The sequence below is a fragment of the Rattus norvegicus genome, chromosome 9 (assembly GCF_021556685.1).
Source record: "Rattus norvegicus strain SHRSP/BbbUtx chromosome 9, alternate assembly SHRSP_T2T, whole genome shotgun sequence".
NCBI lineage: Eukaryota > Metazoa > Chordata > Mammalia > Rodentia > Muridae > Rattus > Rattus norvegicus.
In genome coordinates, this window is record NC_141542.1 from 19813182 (window position 1) to 19829680 (window position 16499).

General features: G+C 42.6%; 1 protein-coding gene and 1 long non-coding RNA gene across 4 annotated transcripts in view; both read right to left on the reverse strand.

Annotated features, from left to right (window-relative positions):
- LOC148003420 (uncharacterized) overlaps positions 1-6741 on the reverse strand; it is a 59967-nt gene extending 53226 nt beyond the window's left edge. Inside the window, exon 1 of one of the 3 annotated variants that reach the window (XR_015629353.1) lies at positions 6163-6741. This is a non-coding gene — a long non-coding RNA (uncharacterized LOC148003420). The remainder of the gene's footprint in view (positions 1-6162) is intronic. The other 2 variants (XR_015629350.1, XR_015629351.1) reach the window with 2 other exon arrangements.
- The window catches only part of LOC148003419 (disks large homolog 5-like), a 169718-nt gene that overhangs the window by 53226 nt on the left and 99993 nt on the right, over positions 1-16499 (reverse strand). The window lies entirely within an intron of this gene.

Below are 16499 nucleotides of genomic sequence, written 5' to 3' on the forward strand. Positions count from 1 at the left end.
TGTTTAATTTCTGTTTCCCTGATCTGTCTATTGATGAAAGTGGTGTGTTTAAATCTCCTACTATTATTGTTTGTGGTGCAATGTATGGTTTTTTGAGCTTTAGAAAGGTTTCTTATTCTTTAGGGACACAACTGCTATATACTTGACAAATATAGCAATCAACCAGAATATCCGTAGAAAGCATGTGACTGTTGGCCACATGAGGATGAGTTTCTTTCAAAGACCATCATGATTTTTGGTAAGATCTTCCCTGTAATTGGTGGCATGGCTTCCCACAAACATGGTCCAGTTGTCTAGAATCTCCTCCTTGGTCAGCATCTCATCCTTGTTTTTATCTTACTCATACACCAGATGCTGGGATTCAGACTGTGCATGGTCATAGTCCTGAGGGAGGATCCAATGGTGAATCTCATCCTAATCCAGTTTCCCATCCTTGTTCAGATCTGGCAAATCATTGAACTGCTCCCCAGACAAAACCCAGTCAGTCTCAGGGCAATTGTCCTCGTGAGAAAAAGATGTCCACAATGTACTCATCCTAGTCCACAAAATCATCCCCGTTCTTGTCGATACTCTCCAGCGTTTCCAGAACTACAATCTCCTTCATATGTTCTAAAACCTCTTAGTGCAGAAAAGCAATGAACCCGACCTGAGTAGCTGTCAGGTCACCGTCAAGGCCTTAAACCTCCTCTCATCTCGTGGAGGCAACTTTTTAAAGTTGTGATGATCAGAGCTATCTTGGAATTCAGCAAGGTTTCCCAGGTAGTAGCCATAGGTAGCCTGCTTGTATTCTTCCCAGGAGATTTTTCATCTATGTCCCTATCATAATCCTTCCAGAGTTTAGCCACATTTTGGTTGATGTATCTTTTCTGTACCTGTTTGATCCAAACTTTCAGGTCCTCAGTAGTAACAAGGCTGCCTTCATCACTATCAATTGGATCAACAATTTTCCCCAGCCTCTCCTGCTCTCGTCCAGGATTAGCTATCACAGGTCTTGGAGTCCTCCTTGCCCAGGAAGACCTCATGATCGTACAGGAAGCTGTGCTTATTCTCTGGTGGCCACTCGCCCTGCTCTGAATCGGAACAAACCATGTGCTCCTTGCTCATCATGCTCTTGGCCATGAACGCCAGGACCAGTGCCAGCAGCAGCCCATGGAGAGTCCCAGGCTGACACCATGCACCACAGTTGTGATCAAAGGGAGGCAGCAGGGAAGTAGGGGCTCAGAGCACCTTATCCGCTGTCCCTTCCCCAGAGAGGGCTTTTGTTACATTTCAAAAGTTATCCATTTTCCTGGTTTCCACAAAACCCCTTATAAAACCCCCTCCCCCTTCTACTGTGAGGGTGTTACCACACCCACCCAAACACCCAGGCCTATCTGCCTCCCTGTTCTGGTTTCCCCTACACTGGGGCATCAAGCCTTGACAAGACCAAGGACTTCTCCTCCCATTTGTGCCCAAGAAGGCCATCCTCTTCTACATATGCAGCTGTAGCCATGGGTCTGTCCATGTGTACTCTTTGGATGGTGGTTTAGGTCCTGGGAGCTCTGGGTGTTTCTTAGTGTTGTTCTTATGGGGCTGTAAACCCCTTCAGGTCCCTCAATCCTTTCTCTTACTCCTGTATTGGGGACCCTGCTCTCAGCTGAATGGTTGGCTACAAGTATCTGCCTCTGTATTTGTCATGCTCTTTACCCCACTCTTTTGAGCAGATCACCACAGAGCAACGAAGATGTATTGTCTTGGCGTGATGATGTACAGACAAATAGATGATTTCTTAATTCTTTTTTTTTTCTCAGAGCTGGGGACCGAACCCAGGGCCTTGCGCTTCCTAGGCAAACACTCTACATCTGAGCTAAATCCCCAACCCCGATTTCTTAATTCTTATGATGGTTCTGTAAGAGTTCCTAAAATTAGATTAGTAATTTTAAGCTCCTTTATAATGGGACAGCTATTATGTTTTCTCTGGTAATCAAAATTGCATTGAGAACTCTTCCTTCTTAAAGTTTCATGAGTGAATTGCTTCTGCAATACCAAGCAGGCATCTACAAATTAGAACCCAAGCTAAGAGGGTATAAACCAATTAACCAAAGTTCATAAAAAGAGAACTAATGATTTACTATAGGTGCAAGGACTGAACGTAAATAATTGACTGGATTTGCCTATAGGCAATTTCACTTATTCTTTTCTCATAAAAATTACAGCTTTTAACTCTCCATGAACATGCAGAGCCAGTGACAGATGGTGACGGTTTATCCTGATGATTACTCTTCATGGATATGCATGTAAACATTCTCTGTCGTAAACTGATTATGCAACTTATGATTTGAATTCCTGTGCAAACTTGTGGTGAACTTTTCACCATGTGATGCTGTGTTCAGAAAGATATACAAATGCTGAGGAGAAAGAGAGAGAAAGCTTTTTAGACAGAACTGAACTGAAGAGAACAGAACTCAAGAAGAACTTAGAAGTAAAGGCATAGCGTTGAGAGTAAGGCATTGAAAGTAAGGAAATTATTGTGTCATAAGAGCAAGAGGAAAGGAGATAAGAAGAAGAGAGGAAGGAGAACCGTATAAGTCAAACTTTATGGAGGCAAACCTTTGTAGAAATTTTAGGAAAACGGAAGAACTTATAAATAAAGGTTAAAATCACTGCTCTTCAGTCTTCAGTCTGGCTCACTGGCTAGCCTGTGCTCTTCAGTCAGGCTCACTGGCTAGCCTCTGTTCTTCAGTCAGGCTCACTGCCTAGCCTGTGCTCTTCAGTCAGGCTCACTGGCTAGCCTCTGCTCTTCAGTCAGACTCACTGGCTAGCCTCTGCTCTTCAGTCAGGGTCACTGGCTAGCCTCTGCTCTTCAGCCTGGCTCACTGGCTAGCCTGTGCTCTTCAGTCAGGCTCACTGGCTAGCCTCTGCTCTTCAGCCTGGCTCACTGGCTAGCCTGTGCTCTTCAGCCTGGCTCACTGACTAGCCTCTGCTCTTCAGTCAGGCTCACTGGCTAGCCTCTGTTCTTCAGTCAGCCTCACTGGCTAGCCTCTGCTCTTCAGTCAGGCTCACTGGCTAGCCTCTGCTCTTCAATCAGGCTCACTGTCTACCCTGTGCTCTTCATTCAGGTTCCCTGGCTAGCCTCTGCTCTTCAGTCAGGCTCACTGGCTAGCCTGTGCTCTTCAGCCTGGCTCACTGACTAGCCTCTGCTCTTCACTCAGGCTCACTGGCTTGCCTCTGCTCTTCAGTCAGCCTCACTGTCTACCCTATGCTCTTCAGTGCGGTTCCCTGGCTAGCCTGTGCTCTTCAGCCTGGCTCACTGCCTAGACTCTGCTTTTCAGCTGGGCTCACTGGCTAGCCTCTGCTCTTCAGTCAGGCTCACTGGCTAGCCTTTGCTCTTCAGCTAGGCTCACTGGCTAGACTCTGCTCTTCAGTCAGGTTCACTGGCTAGCCTCTGCTATTCAGTTAGGCTCACTGGCTAGACTCTGCTTATCAGCTGGGCTCACTGGCCTCTGGGGCCCTAGCACATCGCTTAACCATCTGCTCATGACTGCCTGACCACACTGACCACCTGACCGCCCTGACTTCTTAAAGTCATTCTCTAGAAAGAGCACAAGAAACTAAAGAGAAACACCAAAGCAAACTTTTCCCATGGGCTCTGCTTTAAACTTAAGTGCTTTCATTATTTCTTTAAAAGAGTGAAATATAATTTCGGGTATTCATATGGCCAAGAGAGCTGTGCAGTAGTTATTGCTTTAGGGAATTTGGTGCTAAATCAAAGGATTCCTTTATTCTATCACGATGTTATCTGTATGCTGTAAGATGTATGTTTAGAAAACAGAACACCAAATTCCTAAAATCTAGATGTTTTAAGACATCAGCTCACGGAGAAACATAACTGCTTCCTATCTAGACTGGGCTTTTTTGCTATACTGCAGGTACAATCAATTTTCCACACTACTTCCATGATTTTCAAGAATGATTAAGAGAAAAATAAGTTGAACATAATGGCCAGAAAGGGGGTTCTGTCAAGTTGTCTTATGTGGGACAAGATACCAAACTATGATGGTAAACCTAAAACCACCTGTTCCCAAAACTAACAGAACTTACAGAAAATACATACTTTCTTATCATTCCTCCTCCCCAATGGTCAGTGATTTAATGAGCAGCTACTACGATCCTAGCACTGTGCATCTAAGTGTGTAATGGTGAATAAAAAACTTAATAAAAAGCCTCATTAAGGAATAAAGAAAAATGAAACATAACTTTGAAACTCAGAATTCAATATAAGCAAAACCACCATTTCTTCAACTGGTGATTTCTGAAAACTTAATCATTTTTTCCATGGGCTTCTATAGTAATGATACTGAGTCTTGATTTTGTAAATCACAAAAAGCAAGTCACACTTCTTTCTTGGCTCCCACAACTGTCAAAGGGAACAACACTGTTGCTGTCCATTGTGCTTCCCTATCAATCCTGCTATGGATGGTAATGAATTCCAGTCTTTTCAATGTGAAAACAGGCCACTACTTGAGGGCAAAGGTTATTAAAATTACCCAAACTGGTATATTCTCTAAAATTTTCACATAGCATTTTACTGATATCACAATGTAAATTCACCACAAATATTTAACCAATGAAAATATTGAATAGCTCTGCAAATGGGAGCGATAATCATATATACTTGAAAACAACTATTATGGAAACAAAGGACGTACTAGGAGAAAAGATACATCACTAAAAGCTACACAAGCAGCAAAAAAGACACTACATTTCTTGGTTTAAAAGTTAGATGATACACCTGATCTTTAAAGACAGGCAATGTACTTGATCTTTAAGCCCTTTAACTGTGTCCTGTCCACATAGAAACTGCAGTAGATGACAATCTTTTGTAAGATTTATTTATTTAAATGTGAGACAATGCAGCTGTCTTCAGACACACCACAAGAGGGCATCAGTACTCATTACAGATGGTTGTGAGCCACCATGTGGTTGCTGGCATTTGAACTCAGGACCTCTGGAAGAACACTTGGTGCTCTTACCCACTGAGCCATCTCTCCAGCCCTCACAATGGCCTCTTACACAGCATCACAGTGGTCTATTTCACTAGATGGCTCCAGGGTGATAACAGAGAAACTTTCACAGTTCCTGAGCACTTCTGAGTTCAAATACGACCAGTGACAACTCTGTGCTGTTGGCACATTCTGACCTGTCTCCTAAGGATTGTCAGCCACAAAAGGGACAGTTAGCACCACACAGTATTCACTGCCCAATCCTAAAAACCCCCTGGATTCTGAAAAAGCCACATTCCATGCTTGCTCCATATCTGAGGAAGCCAAATGGTTGATCTGGCTCAAGGTTCTACTTTTCTTAGCTCATCAACTTTCTTTTTCCACTTCTTGTCACAAGAAGTATGTTTTTATGCTGCAACTACACTGCAATGTGTGAAGGAAACCACCATAAACTCTGGGTGCCACCTCTTGAAATTTAAAATTCACAAAACAATTCATGGCTTTCTAATCAGCAACATGGAAAATAAACAAAAACAAGCAAAACCATTCCAAAGGAAATTGCTGATCTGGAGGCCTGCTCACAGCAGGTAGGAAAGAATTAAATTATGCGGAACTGTAATCTCTCAGAGCTTTGGAGGCTAAAAAAGAGGAAATCTCTGTTTATGTTCCCTTTCTCTGAGTAATTGAAGGAGGGTATTTTACATCCTCCAAATACAATCTCTTGCAAGGGGCAACCAATTACAAAGTAGATCAGAAGAAATCTATTAAATAATAATTCATTGCCTGAGGTTTTTAGAAAATATTTTCCCTTGATCCCAGGCCTTTAACATACATTAGAAACATTACAGGGAGTGTGCCACCAGGCTAAGCTGCCTCTGAAAAGCCTGTCCTGCCCTGGCAGGTACAGGCCATTTAATTCCAAGTCATCTGGAGAGAGGTGAGAGCCCCAAGTTGCTCTGGGGATGTCAGAGCACAGCTCTCATGCACACTCCAGATTACCTCTCCACTCTTTCCCAATGCCATAGGCTTTCCAATCCCTGCTTCAGCTCTCCATACATTCCTGAACCCTCCCTTCCCCTACCCAGTGGGCTCACTTTGCATTGCCTCCTTCTGCCACTGCTTTCCCAGGGCGGGGGGGGGGGCGAACCAGTCCAAGGAGGGGCGCTGGTCTCTCATCTACCTTGATGATGCTGCTCTTAAGGTGCAGCCGGCCCTGCTTGCTGCTTGCTGCCCCTGGGGACCAGACCGGAGGTCGGGCTAGGGGTCCGCGCCAGCTCCACGCCTCCAGGTCCCCTGGCAGGGCTTGCCTAGGCTTCGTCCCTGGACACTGCGAGGCTGTAGTCTAGTTGGAAACCCCCCCGCTGTCATAGCGCGCCCTCCGGTGGCCGAGGTGACGCCCAACGGCGCTAAGGCCCCCTTCCCTGGCCGCTTCTTCTGCTTTTTCTTTTCTTTTCTTCTTTCTCTTTTTGTTCGCGATGTGGCGCCTGCGAAGAGCTCGCCTCCAGGAAGGAGGACATCGTGCAGGCAGAATCACCTCTGGGCCCTGCCGGGGTCGGAGAGGGAGAGAGAGGAGTCAGCTTGGGCGGCGGCGCCCCGGCTACCGGCACCTGCGGAAGGCAAACTCGCCCAGGCACACGCGCTGCTGCGGGCGCGAAATATAACGCGGGCGCCCCGCCCCCTCAGGCCCCGCGCTCACCCACGAGCTCCGCGTGCCCTGAGGCCCGGCTCGGGCGCGGTCGAGCTGCGGGGTGGGAAGGACACGTGTGCCCACTCCGTGGCGCAGACAACACGGGGAGGCGGGACACGGTGAGGCGTGTGGTGTGGATCTCCGGGCTCCGCCCAGGCCCGTCAGACCCCCTCAGTGCTCTGAGGAGGCGCAGGGCGGCTTCTGTGGCCCCCAGGCCCACCGTGACCTAACCGTGGCCATAGCCTCCGGAGCTTCCAGCTGCCCCAGGCTTGAGGCTTGGGCATGGTGATTGTGGTTGCCACTCTCCTTGGCTGGCTCAGCAGGGTGCAAGCCACCACCTGCTGTCCTCACCTGAAGGCATCCTGATGGGGCTGAGAGCCCACATCCAGCAGGCGAGCCTCAGGGCAGGGGCCATGGTCTTGGCTCTGCACCTTGTTGCCAGCCCCTCACACATATGGCAGCATCACACATATGGCTCCTTCTACCAACCGCCACTAATTACCATTTGGACATTCCATCACAGTGTTCTCAAGAAGAAAGATTGTAAACAAACACAAATAGAATGAAATTTAAAATCTTTTTTATCAGGCTGGAGAGATGGCTTGGTGGTTAAGAGCGCTGCTTCTCCAGTGCTCCCAAGTTCAATTCCCAGCAACCACATGGTGACCAACAACTGTCTGTAGTGGGATCCAATGCCCTCTTCTGTCTGAAGCTCTCTTCTGACATGCAGGCACACTCGCAAACAGAGTGTTCATGTACATAAATAAATAAATCTTTAAAAATAAAACCTTCTAATCAGTTAATGTATCTACATCTAGAAGCTAGAAAAGGGTCACAGCAATATTAAAAATAATTCAGAAATGGTAAAGGGATGTACGAGAGTCACAAAATTCACTGGGCAAGATGGTTGTGTGCCTGGAATCCCAGCACTCACAAGGCTGAGGTAGGTGGATTGCCTTGAGTTCAAGCCTAGACTAAAGTGTGAGACCTTGTATTAGAAAACAAAACAATTGGGGAGGGGATGAAGAGAGAGACAGAGAGACAGAGAGACAGAGAGACAGAGAGACAGAGAGCCAGCGCCAGAGAGAGACAGAAACAGAGAGAGACAGAAACAGAGAGAGACCTCGATGTCATTTCCTGCACTGTTGACAAGCTACTGAAGAATGTGAATGTCTCCTACCAAGCACTGAGATAATCCTAATGACAGAATGGGTTTCTTATTAAGATATCATAAACTGTAGATGGAAAAGTAAAGGAATGTATAATAAATAAAAGAGAAATCCTAAATTTGGAAAGCCTAAATTTAGAAGACTGTATAAGTTTAAGTCATAGGGGAGGGGATGAGAAGATGTGGGGGAGAGAATAATCAGAATAAATTATATATGTGTATGAAAATTTTAACTAAGAGCAACCAATGAAATGAGAAGAGCAGGTTTATTTTACGATGAAATTGAGTTCCCATATGATACTATATAACACTTTTTAAATTGATTATATGAATTATCTGCAATAAAAAATCAATTGTTATTAAAGATGTGGTTGTGTTCATATTAATTTCAAGTGTTTTAAATTCTTTTTATTTATTTGCTTATTTATTGATTAATTTTTTAAGACAGGGTTTTCCTATGTAGACCCGGTAGACCTCAAAAAAGAGACCCACCTGCCTATGCATCCAAAGAGATAGGATCAAAAGTGTATACATACACATAAAATTTACATTCTTAAAGTGATAAAAAATTACAGCTATCAACTTGGTACAATTATTGAACAGTGATCAAGTGAATAGAAATATCAGAAACACATTTAGGTTTCTGTTGTTAAAAGGATCTTGAGCAGCATATATAATTCAAATCATCCAGGAGACACATAGTGAAAAAAAAACATGAAACTGGGTAAAGATGATTTAAATTTTTTAATCTATTAAAAATTGTAAAGTGCATTCGATATGAAAGCTGTAAGTGATATACTTCACATTTTTGCTTATATACCATCTTCAATTTTATGTGCATTCTGCAAATATTGTCCATGTTTATTCAGGCTCTTAATATTTCCCCATGACTGATAACATTCACAGAAATCATATTGAGCAAACTGTATATGTTGACGTATAATAGAATTGTATTCTACACAGTATAGCATAGAAATATGTATACATAACTTCCCATAGGTATGTATATACATATGTAAATGGCTCAAGAAAATGAGTATCATGTTATCACTGTGGTATTATTTTCATCAAAATCCTGAGAACATTGAAATGGCATCAAATAATGACAAGATTGGCAAAAAAAACAAAACAAAACTCCACAAAATAAAACTCTTATAAAGAATCTAACGATACTAGCAAAAGATGCAAAATATTAAAGTCTCATTGAAATATAAAGCCCAGATGAAATTCTGTATAATATTTTCTCAACTCTAGGATAATGTATTTTTGTACAACTATCAATAAAAGGCCTGAATTTTGAAGAATTCAAAAGTAGTGCAGTATAATTATGCAGTGGTCAACACTGTTGCATACCATTTTACATAACTGCAAACACTCTCGATCTTTTGTTCCGTGGTCTAGCGATGAACTTGGGTAGATTTATGGGGAACCATTACATTGTACACTTAAACTGGATTAATTTGGGGGTGAGTAAGCCATATTTTTGTAAAGTTGCTTTAAAAATAAACTGTTGGATATTAGTAGGGCAAGTAATTCTCCCTGAAGGAAAAACCAGACACCAAGAACCTAGACCACTGCTGTCCAGGAGAAATTTGTAGATGATACAATATTCTATATCTGCTGTGTTTCTGGCTATGGATTCTGGCTGGCTGTTTGCCTCCTGGTTTGCCTGCTGTGACTAAAGAGGCAGATTTTAGTTCTAAGTTCAGTTCATCTCAAATAGCCATGTGAGACCAGTGGGTGCCATTTGGACAGTGTAGCCACAGAAAACTGAAGCAGTGTAACCAAAGACTCACCTAGGAGTCAGTTGACCTCCTAGAAGGTGACTTGGGAAAACGTTGGCATTGATAGCCTCTTGGGGAGCTCACCTTCACCAAAAGCAAACTGTGAATCCTTTACTCTTCTGCAATAGTCATAATGCAACTGGTCTCACACCCACCCCAACCCTCACCAAAGACACTTGAGAGGGAGCTAAACCCACTGTGTGCTTTAGATTTCAGTTTAGAAAGCACGTCCTTCAAAGTGGAGCAGACTGAGATTGCCAAGTCCTTTGTGTGGCTCCAGGGACTTGGGCCTGATGTGTGTGAGGAGGAAATGAAGATTGACATTGGACACACATACATGGGGAAGGCTGGGTCCGTGAGCTGGAGAAAATGCAGCATCCCAGAAGCTCAGCACGTTTATTATATAGAGTTGGCCAGGAAGCAGGGCTGTTGCACAGGGCAGCAAGAAGGTGGGCATTACATGCAGATAAACAAGGAGGGGAGGACTATGCATATGTAACTGACAAGGGGCAGATTTAGCTAATCTCAGTAGGAGCAGTCTGTGCAGGGAGCAGTCTTCAGGCTGTAAATATCCAGATGGGGCCAGGGAGAAAGGTAGAGTTGACTTTTTCTGCACACACTATCAACACCATCCTGAGAAGGCTTTGTCATGTCTCTGAGCCTCAAGGGGCATGGGGGCCTTTGCCTTTTCCCCATGGATAAACAGCGCTGGGTCCATGGCATGGTCATATCAGGTTTACAGCACACATCCACTCAGGGCTGCACTTCCTCAGGGCTTCCTCTGCTCCCACAGTTAGATCTCAAAAGAAAAACAGAAACCAAAGAAAAATGTGCTCAGTGAACTGGTTAATTCCCTCAAGTATACAGATCCAGTGTCCTAACTAGGACTTCATCAAAGGCTACAGAATATCCTGTGGACCTAAAGTAAGCAAGAAAAAAAAACCCCAAAGACCCTTCGTCCCCCAAAAGATGAATAGGAGAAAAAAATTATTAAAGGTTTTCATAGAAAATTGTTTAAGAAAAACACACGGAAATTGTACTTAATAGAGTTAGTGTGCTGAGGTGTGAGGCCCACTCACAACATGCAGCATTTGGAAGTCTCAGAGAACTTAACAGAAGAGGACTCCTAAATGTTCTTTGTGACCACTCTCGACATACAACTCACAGCTTAATACTAACCTCCATAATTGAGTTGGGGACAGTGTTCACCATACCAGATAATTGAAGCATTAGTGCACAAAGGCACACAGACACACACAAACACACACACACAAAACACACACACACACACAAAAAAAAACACTCACACAAAACACACACACTCACTCACACTCACACATACACTCACACACATAAACACACATTCAAACACACACACACTCAAACACACACTCACACACCCTCACACATACACTCACACACATACACACACACTCAAACACACAAGCACACACACATACACACACACTCACACATACACACACACAAATCATACAAAACACACACACACTCAGTAGCACACACAAGAGAAATGTATATTATATGAAATTTCTTGGTATATTTTTATTTGTAAGCCTCAATGCTGGAGTATTCTTGGTTTTGCATAAAGTGGGGGGAAAAGTCAGGCTTCATTTTCCCCCTTTTGAAATGACAGATATCTGTGTGTTAAACAGACTCTGATGGCTGTCCAGGCTTCCTCGGCCTATTTGACAGCATCCAGGTCACCTTGGTCAGGACAGTGGTTGTTCTTCTTATTGGCAACTGGTTTGCATCACAAGAGTTTTTCACATCCTTACCAATATTAGAAGTTTGGTGACACAAGCAGCTTGACAAACAGTAAAATTATTGTGGTTTTACCATTCTGGAGGACATTAAAATTTACATGGTTTGCATATGGCTTTTTTTTTCTTAGCATTTAGTCCTGGTTTAGTGCAGTTCAAATGTGGCCATGCAGCCAGCATCCCTTTGCTCCAGGCTCTCAGCACCCCATTCCTGTCACTGATCTGATACATACTTGGTCCCAGAGATGGACAGCAGAGGGACTTGACACACAGCATCCACTCTGCTCCACTGCTTTGCTTTTTGTAAATTCTTTACAATGGCTATTTCTTTTTTTTTTAATTAAATTGAGTATTTCTTATATACATTTCGAGTGTTATTCTGTTTCCCGCTTTCCGGGCAAACATCCCCCTCCTCCCTCCCCTTCTTTATGGGTGTTGCCCTCCCCATCCTCCCCCCATTGCCGCCCTCCCCCCAACAGTCTAGTTCACTGGGGGTTCAGTCTTAGCAGGACCCAGGGCTTCCCCTTCCACTGGTGATCTTACTAGGATATTCATTGCTACCTATGAGGTCAGAGTCCAGGGTCAGTCCATGTATAGTCTTTAGGTAGTGGCTTAGTCCCTGGAAGCTCTGGTTGCTTGGCATTGTTGTACATATGGGGTCTCAAGCCCCTTCAAGCTCTTCCAGTTTTTTCTCTTCAACGGGGGTCCTATTCTCAGTTCAGTGGTTTGCTGCTGGCATTCGCCTCTGTGTTTGCTGTATTCTGGCTGTGTCTCTCAGGAGCGATCTACATCCAGCTCCTGTCGGCCTGCACTTCTTTGCTTCATCCATCTTGTCTAATTGGGTGGCTGTATATGTATGGGCCACATGTGGGGCAGGCTCTGAATGGGTGTTCCTTCTGTGTCTGTTTTAATCTTTGCCTCTCTATTCCCTGCCAAGGGTATTCTTGTTCCCCTTTTAAAGAAGGACTGAAGCATTCACATTTTGATCATCCGTCTTGAGTTCTTTTGTTCTAGGCATCTAGGGTAATTCAAGCATTTGGGCTAATAGCCACTTATCAATGAGTGCATACCATGTGTGTTTTTCTGTGATTGGTTTACCTCACTCAGGATGATATTTTCCAGTTCCAACCATTTGCCTACGAATTTCATAAAGTCATTGTTTTTGAAAGCTGAGTAATATTCCATTGTGCAGATGTACCACATTTTCTGTATCCATTCCTCTGTTGAAGGGCATCTGGGTTCTTTCCAGCTTCTGGCTATTATAAATAAGGCTGCGATGAACATAGTGGAGCACGTGTCTTTTTTATATGTTGGGGCATCTTTTGGGTATATGCCCAAGAGAGGTATAGCTGGATCCTCAGGCATTTCAATGTCCAATATTCTGAGGAACCTCCAGACTGATTTCCAGAATGGTTGTACCAGTCTGCAATCCCACCAACAATGGAGGAGTGTTCCTCTTTCTCCGCATCCTCGCCAGCATCTGCTGTCACCTGAGTTTTTGATCTTAGCCATTCTCACTGGTGTGAGGTGAAATCTCAGGGTTGTTTTGATTTCCATTTCCCTTATGACTAAAGATGTTGAACATTTCTTTAGGCGTTTCTCAGACATTCGGCATTCCTCAGCTGTGAATTCTTTGTTTAGCTCTGAACCCCATTTTTTAATAGGGTTATTTGTCTCCCTGCGGTCTAACTTCTTGAGTTCTTTGTATATTTTGGATATAAGGCCTCTATCTGTTGTAGGATTGGTAAAGATCTTTTCCCAATCTGTTGGTTGCCGTTGTGTCCTAACCACAGTGTCCTTTGCCTTACAGAAGCTTTGCAGTTTTATGAGATCCCATTTGTTGATTCTTGATCTTAGAGCATAAGCCATTGGTGTTTTGTTCAGGAAATTTTTTCCAGTGCCCATGTGTTCCAGATGCTTCCCTACTTTTTCTTCTATTAGTTTGAGTGTATCTGGTTTGATGTGGAGGTCCTTGATCCACTTGGACTTAAGCTTTGTACAGGGTGATAAACGTGGATCGATTTGCATTCTTCTACATGTTGACCTCCAGTTGAACCAGCACCATTTGCTGAAAATGCTATCTTTTTTCCATTGGATGGTTTTGGCTCCTTTGTCAAAAATCAAGTGCCCATAGGTGTGTGGGTTCATTTCTGGGTCTTCAATTCTGTTCCATTGGTCTATCTGTCTGTCTCTGTACCAATACCATGCAGTTTTTATCACTATTACTCAGTTATACTGCTTGAGTTCAGGGATAGTGATTCCCCCTCAAGTCCTTTTATTGTTGAGAATAGTTTTAGATATCCTGGGTTTTTGAATTGGATTGGTATTTTGATGGGGATTGCATTGAATCTGTAGATCGCTTTTGGTAAAATCGACATTTTTACTATATTAATCCTGCCAATCCATGAGCATGGGAGATCTTTCCATCTTCTGAGGACTTCTTCAATTTCTTTCTTTAGAGTCTTGAAGTTCTTATTGTACAAATCTTTTACTTGCTTGGTTAAAGTCATTCCGAGGTACTTTATATTATTTGGGTCTATTAGGAAGGGTTTCATTTCACTAATTTCTTTCTCGGCTTGTTTCTCTTTTGTGTAGAGGAAGGCTACTGATTTATTTGAGTTAATTTTATACCCAGCCACTTTGCTGAAGTTGTCTATTAGCTTTAGTAGTTCTCTGGTGGAACTTTTGGGATCACTTAAATATACTATCATATCATCAGCAAATAGTGATATTTTGACTTCTTCTTTTCTGATCTGTATCCGGTTGACCTCCTTTTGTTGTCTGATTGCTCTGGCTAGAACTTCAAGAACTATATTGAATAAGTAGGGAGAGAGTGGGCAGCCTTGTCCAGTCCCTGATTTTAGTGGGATTGCTTCAGGTTTCTCTCCATTTAGTTTAATGTTAGCAACTGGTTTGCTGTATATGGCTTTTACTATGTTTAGGTATGGGCCTTGAATTCCTATTCTTTCCAGGACTTTTATCATGAAGGGGTGTTGAATTTTGTCAAATGCTTTCTCAGCATCTAATGAAATGATCATGTGGTTTTGTTCTTTCAGTTTGTTTATATAATGGATCACGTTGATGGTTTTCCGTATATTAAACCATCCCTGCATGCCTGGGATGAAGCCTACTTGATCATGGTGGATGATTGTTTTGATGTGCTCTTGGATTCGGTTTGCCAGAATTTTATTGAGTATTTTGGTGTCGATATTCATAAGGGAAATTGGTCTGAAGTTCTCTTTCTTTGTTGGGTCTTTGTGTGGTTTAGGTATAAGAGTAATTGTGGCTTCATAGAAAGAATTCGGTAGTGCTCCATCTGTTTCAATTTTGTGGAATAGTTTGGATAGTATTGGTATGAGGTCTTCTATGAAGGTCTGATAGAATTCTGCACTAAGCCTGTCTGGACCTGGGCTCTTTTTGGTTGGGAGACCTTTAATGACTGCTTCTATTTCCTTAGGAGTTATGGGGTTGTTTAACTGGTTTATCTGTTCCTGATTTAACTTCGGTACCTGGTATCTGTCTAGGAAATTGTCCATTTCTTGCAGATTTTCAAGTTTTGTTGAATATAGGCTTTTATAGTAAGATCTGATGATTTTTTGTATTTTCTCTGAATCTGTACTTATGTCTCCCTTTTCATTTCTGATTTTGTTAATTTGGACACACTCTCTGTGTCCTCTCATTAGTCTGGCTAAGGGTTTATCTACCTTGTTGATTTTCTCAAAGAATCAACTTTTGGTTCTGTTGATTCTTTCTATTGTTTTTTTTGTTTCTACTTGGTTGATTTCAGCTCTAAGTTTGATTATTTCCTGCCTTCTACTCCTCCTGGGTGTATTTGCTTCTTTTTGTTCTAGAGTTTAGGTGTGATGTCAAGCTGCTGACATATGCTCCTTCCTGTTCCTTTCTGCAGGCACTCAGCGCTATAAGTTTTCCTCTTAGCACAGCTTTCATTGTGTCCCATAAGTTTGGGTATGTTGTACCTTCATTTTCATTAAATTCTAAAAAGTCTTTATTTTCTTTCTTTATTTCTTCCTTGACCAGGTTATCATTGAGTAGAGCATTGTTCAATTTCCACGTATATGTGGGCATTCTTCCCTTATTGTTATTGAAGACCAGTTTTAGGCCGTGGTGGTCCGATAGCAGGCATGGGATTATTTCTATCTTTCTGTACCTGTTGAGGCCCGTTTTTTGACCAATTATATGGTCAATTTTGGAGAAAGTACCATGAGGAGCTGAGAAAAAGGTATATCCTTTTGCTTTAGGATAGAATGTTCCATAAATATCTGTTAAGTCCATTTGGCTCATGACTTCTCTTAGTCTGTCTACGTCTCTGTTTAATTTCTGTTTCCATGATCTGTCCATTGATGAAAGTGGGGTGTTGAAGTCTCCTACTATTATTGTGTGAGGTGCAATGTGTGTTTTGAGCTTTAGTAAGGTTTCTTTTACGTATGTAGGTGCCCTTCTATTTGGGGCATAGATATTTAGGATTGAGAGTTCATCTTGGTGGATTTTTCCTTTGATGAATATGCAGTGTCCTTCCTTATCTTTTTTGATGAATTTTAGTTGAAAATTGATTTTATTTGGTATTAGAATGGCTACTCCAGCTTGCTTCTTCTGACCGTTTGCTTGGAAAGTTGTTTTCCAGCCTTTCACTCTGAGGTAGTGTCTGTCTTTTTCTCTGAGGTGTGTTTCCTGTAGGCAGCAGAATGTAGGGTCCTCGTTGCATATCCAGTTTGTTAATCTATGTCTTTTTATTGGGGAGTTGAGGCCATTGATGTTGAGAGATATTAAGGAATAGTGATTATTGCTTCCTGTTATATTCATATTTGGATGTGAGGTTATGTTTGTGTGCTTTTCTTCTCTTTGTTTTGTTGCCAAGATGATTAGTTTCTTGCTTCTTCTAGGGTATAGCTTGCCTCCTTATGTTGGGCTTTACCATTTATTATCCTTTGTAGTGCAGGATTTGTAGAAAGATATTGTGTAAATTTGGTTTTGTCATGGAATATCTTGGTTTCTCCATCTATGTTAATTGAGAGATTTGCAGGATACAGTAACCTGGGCTGGCATTTGTGTTCTCTTAGGGTCTGTATGACATCTGTC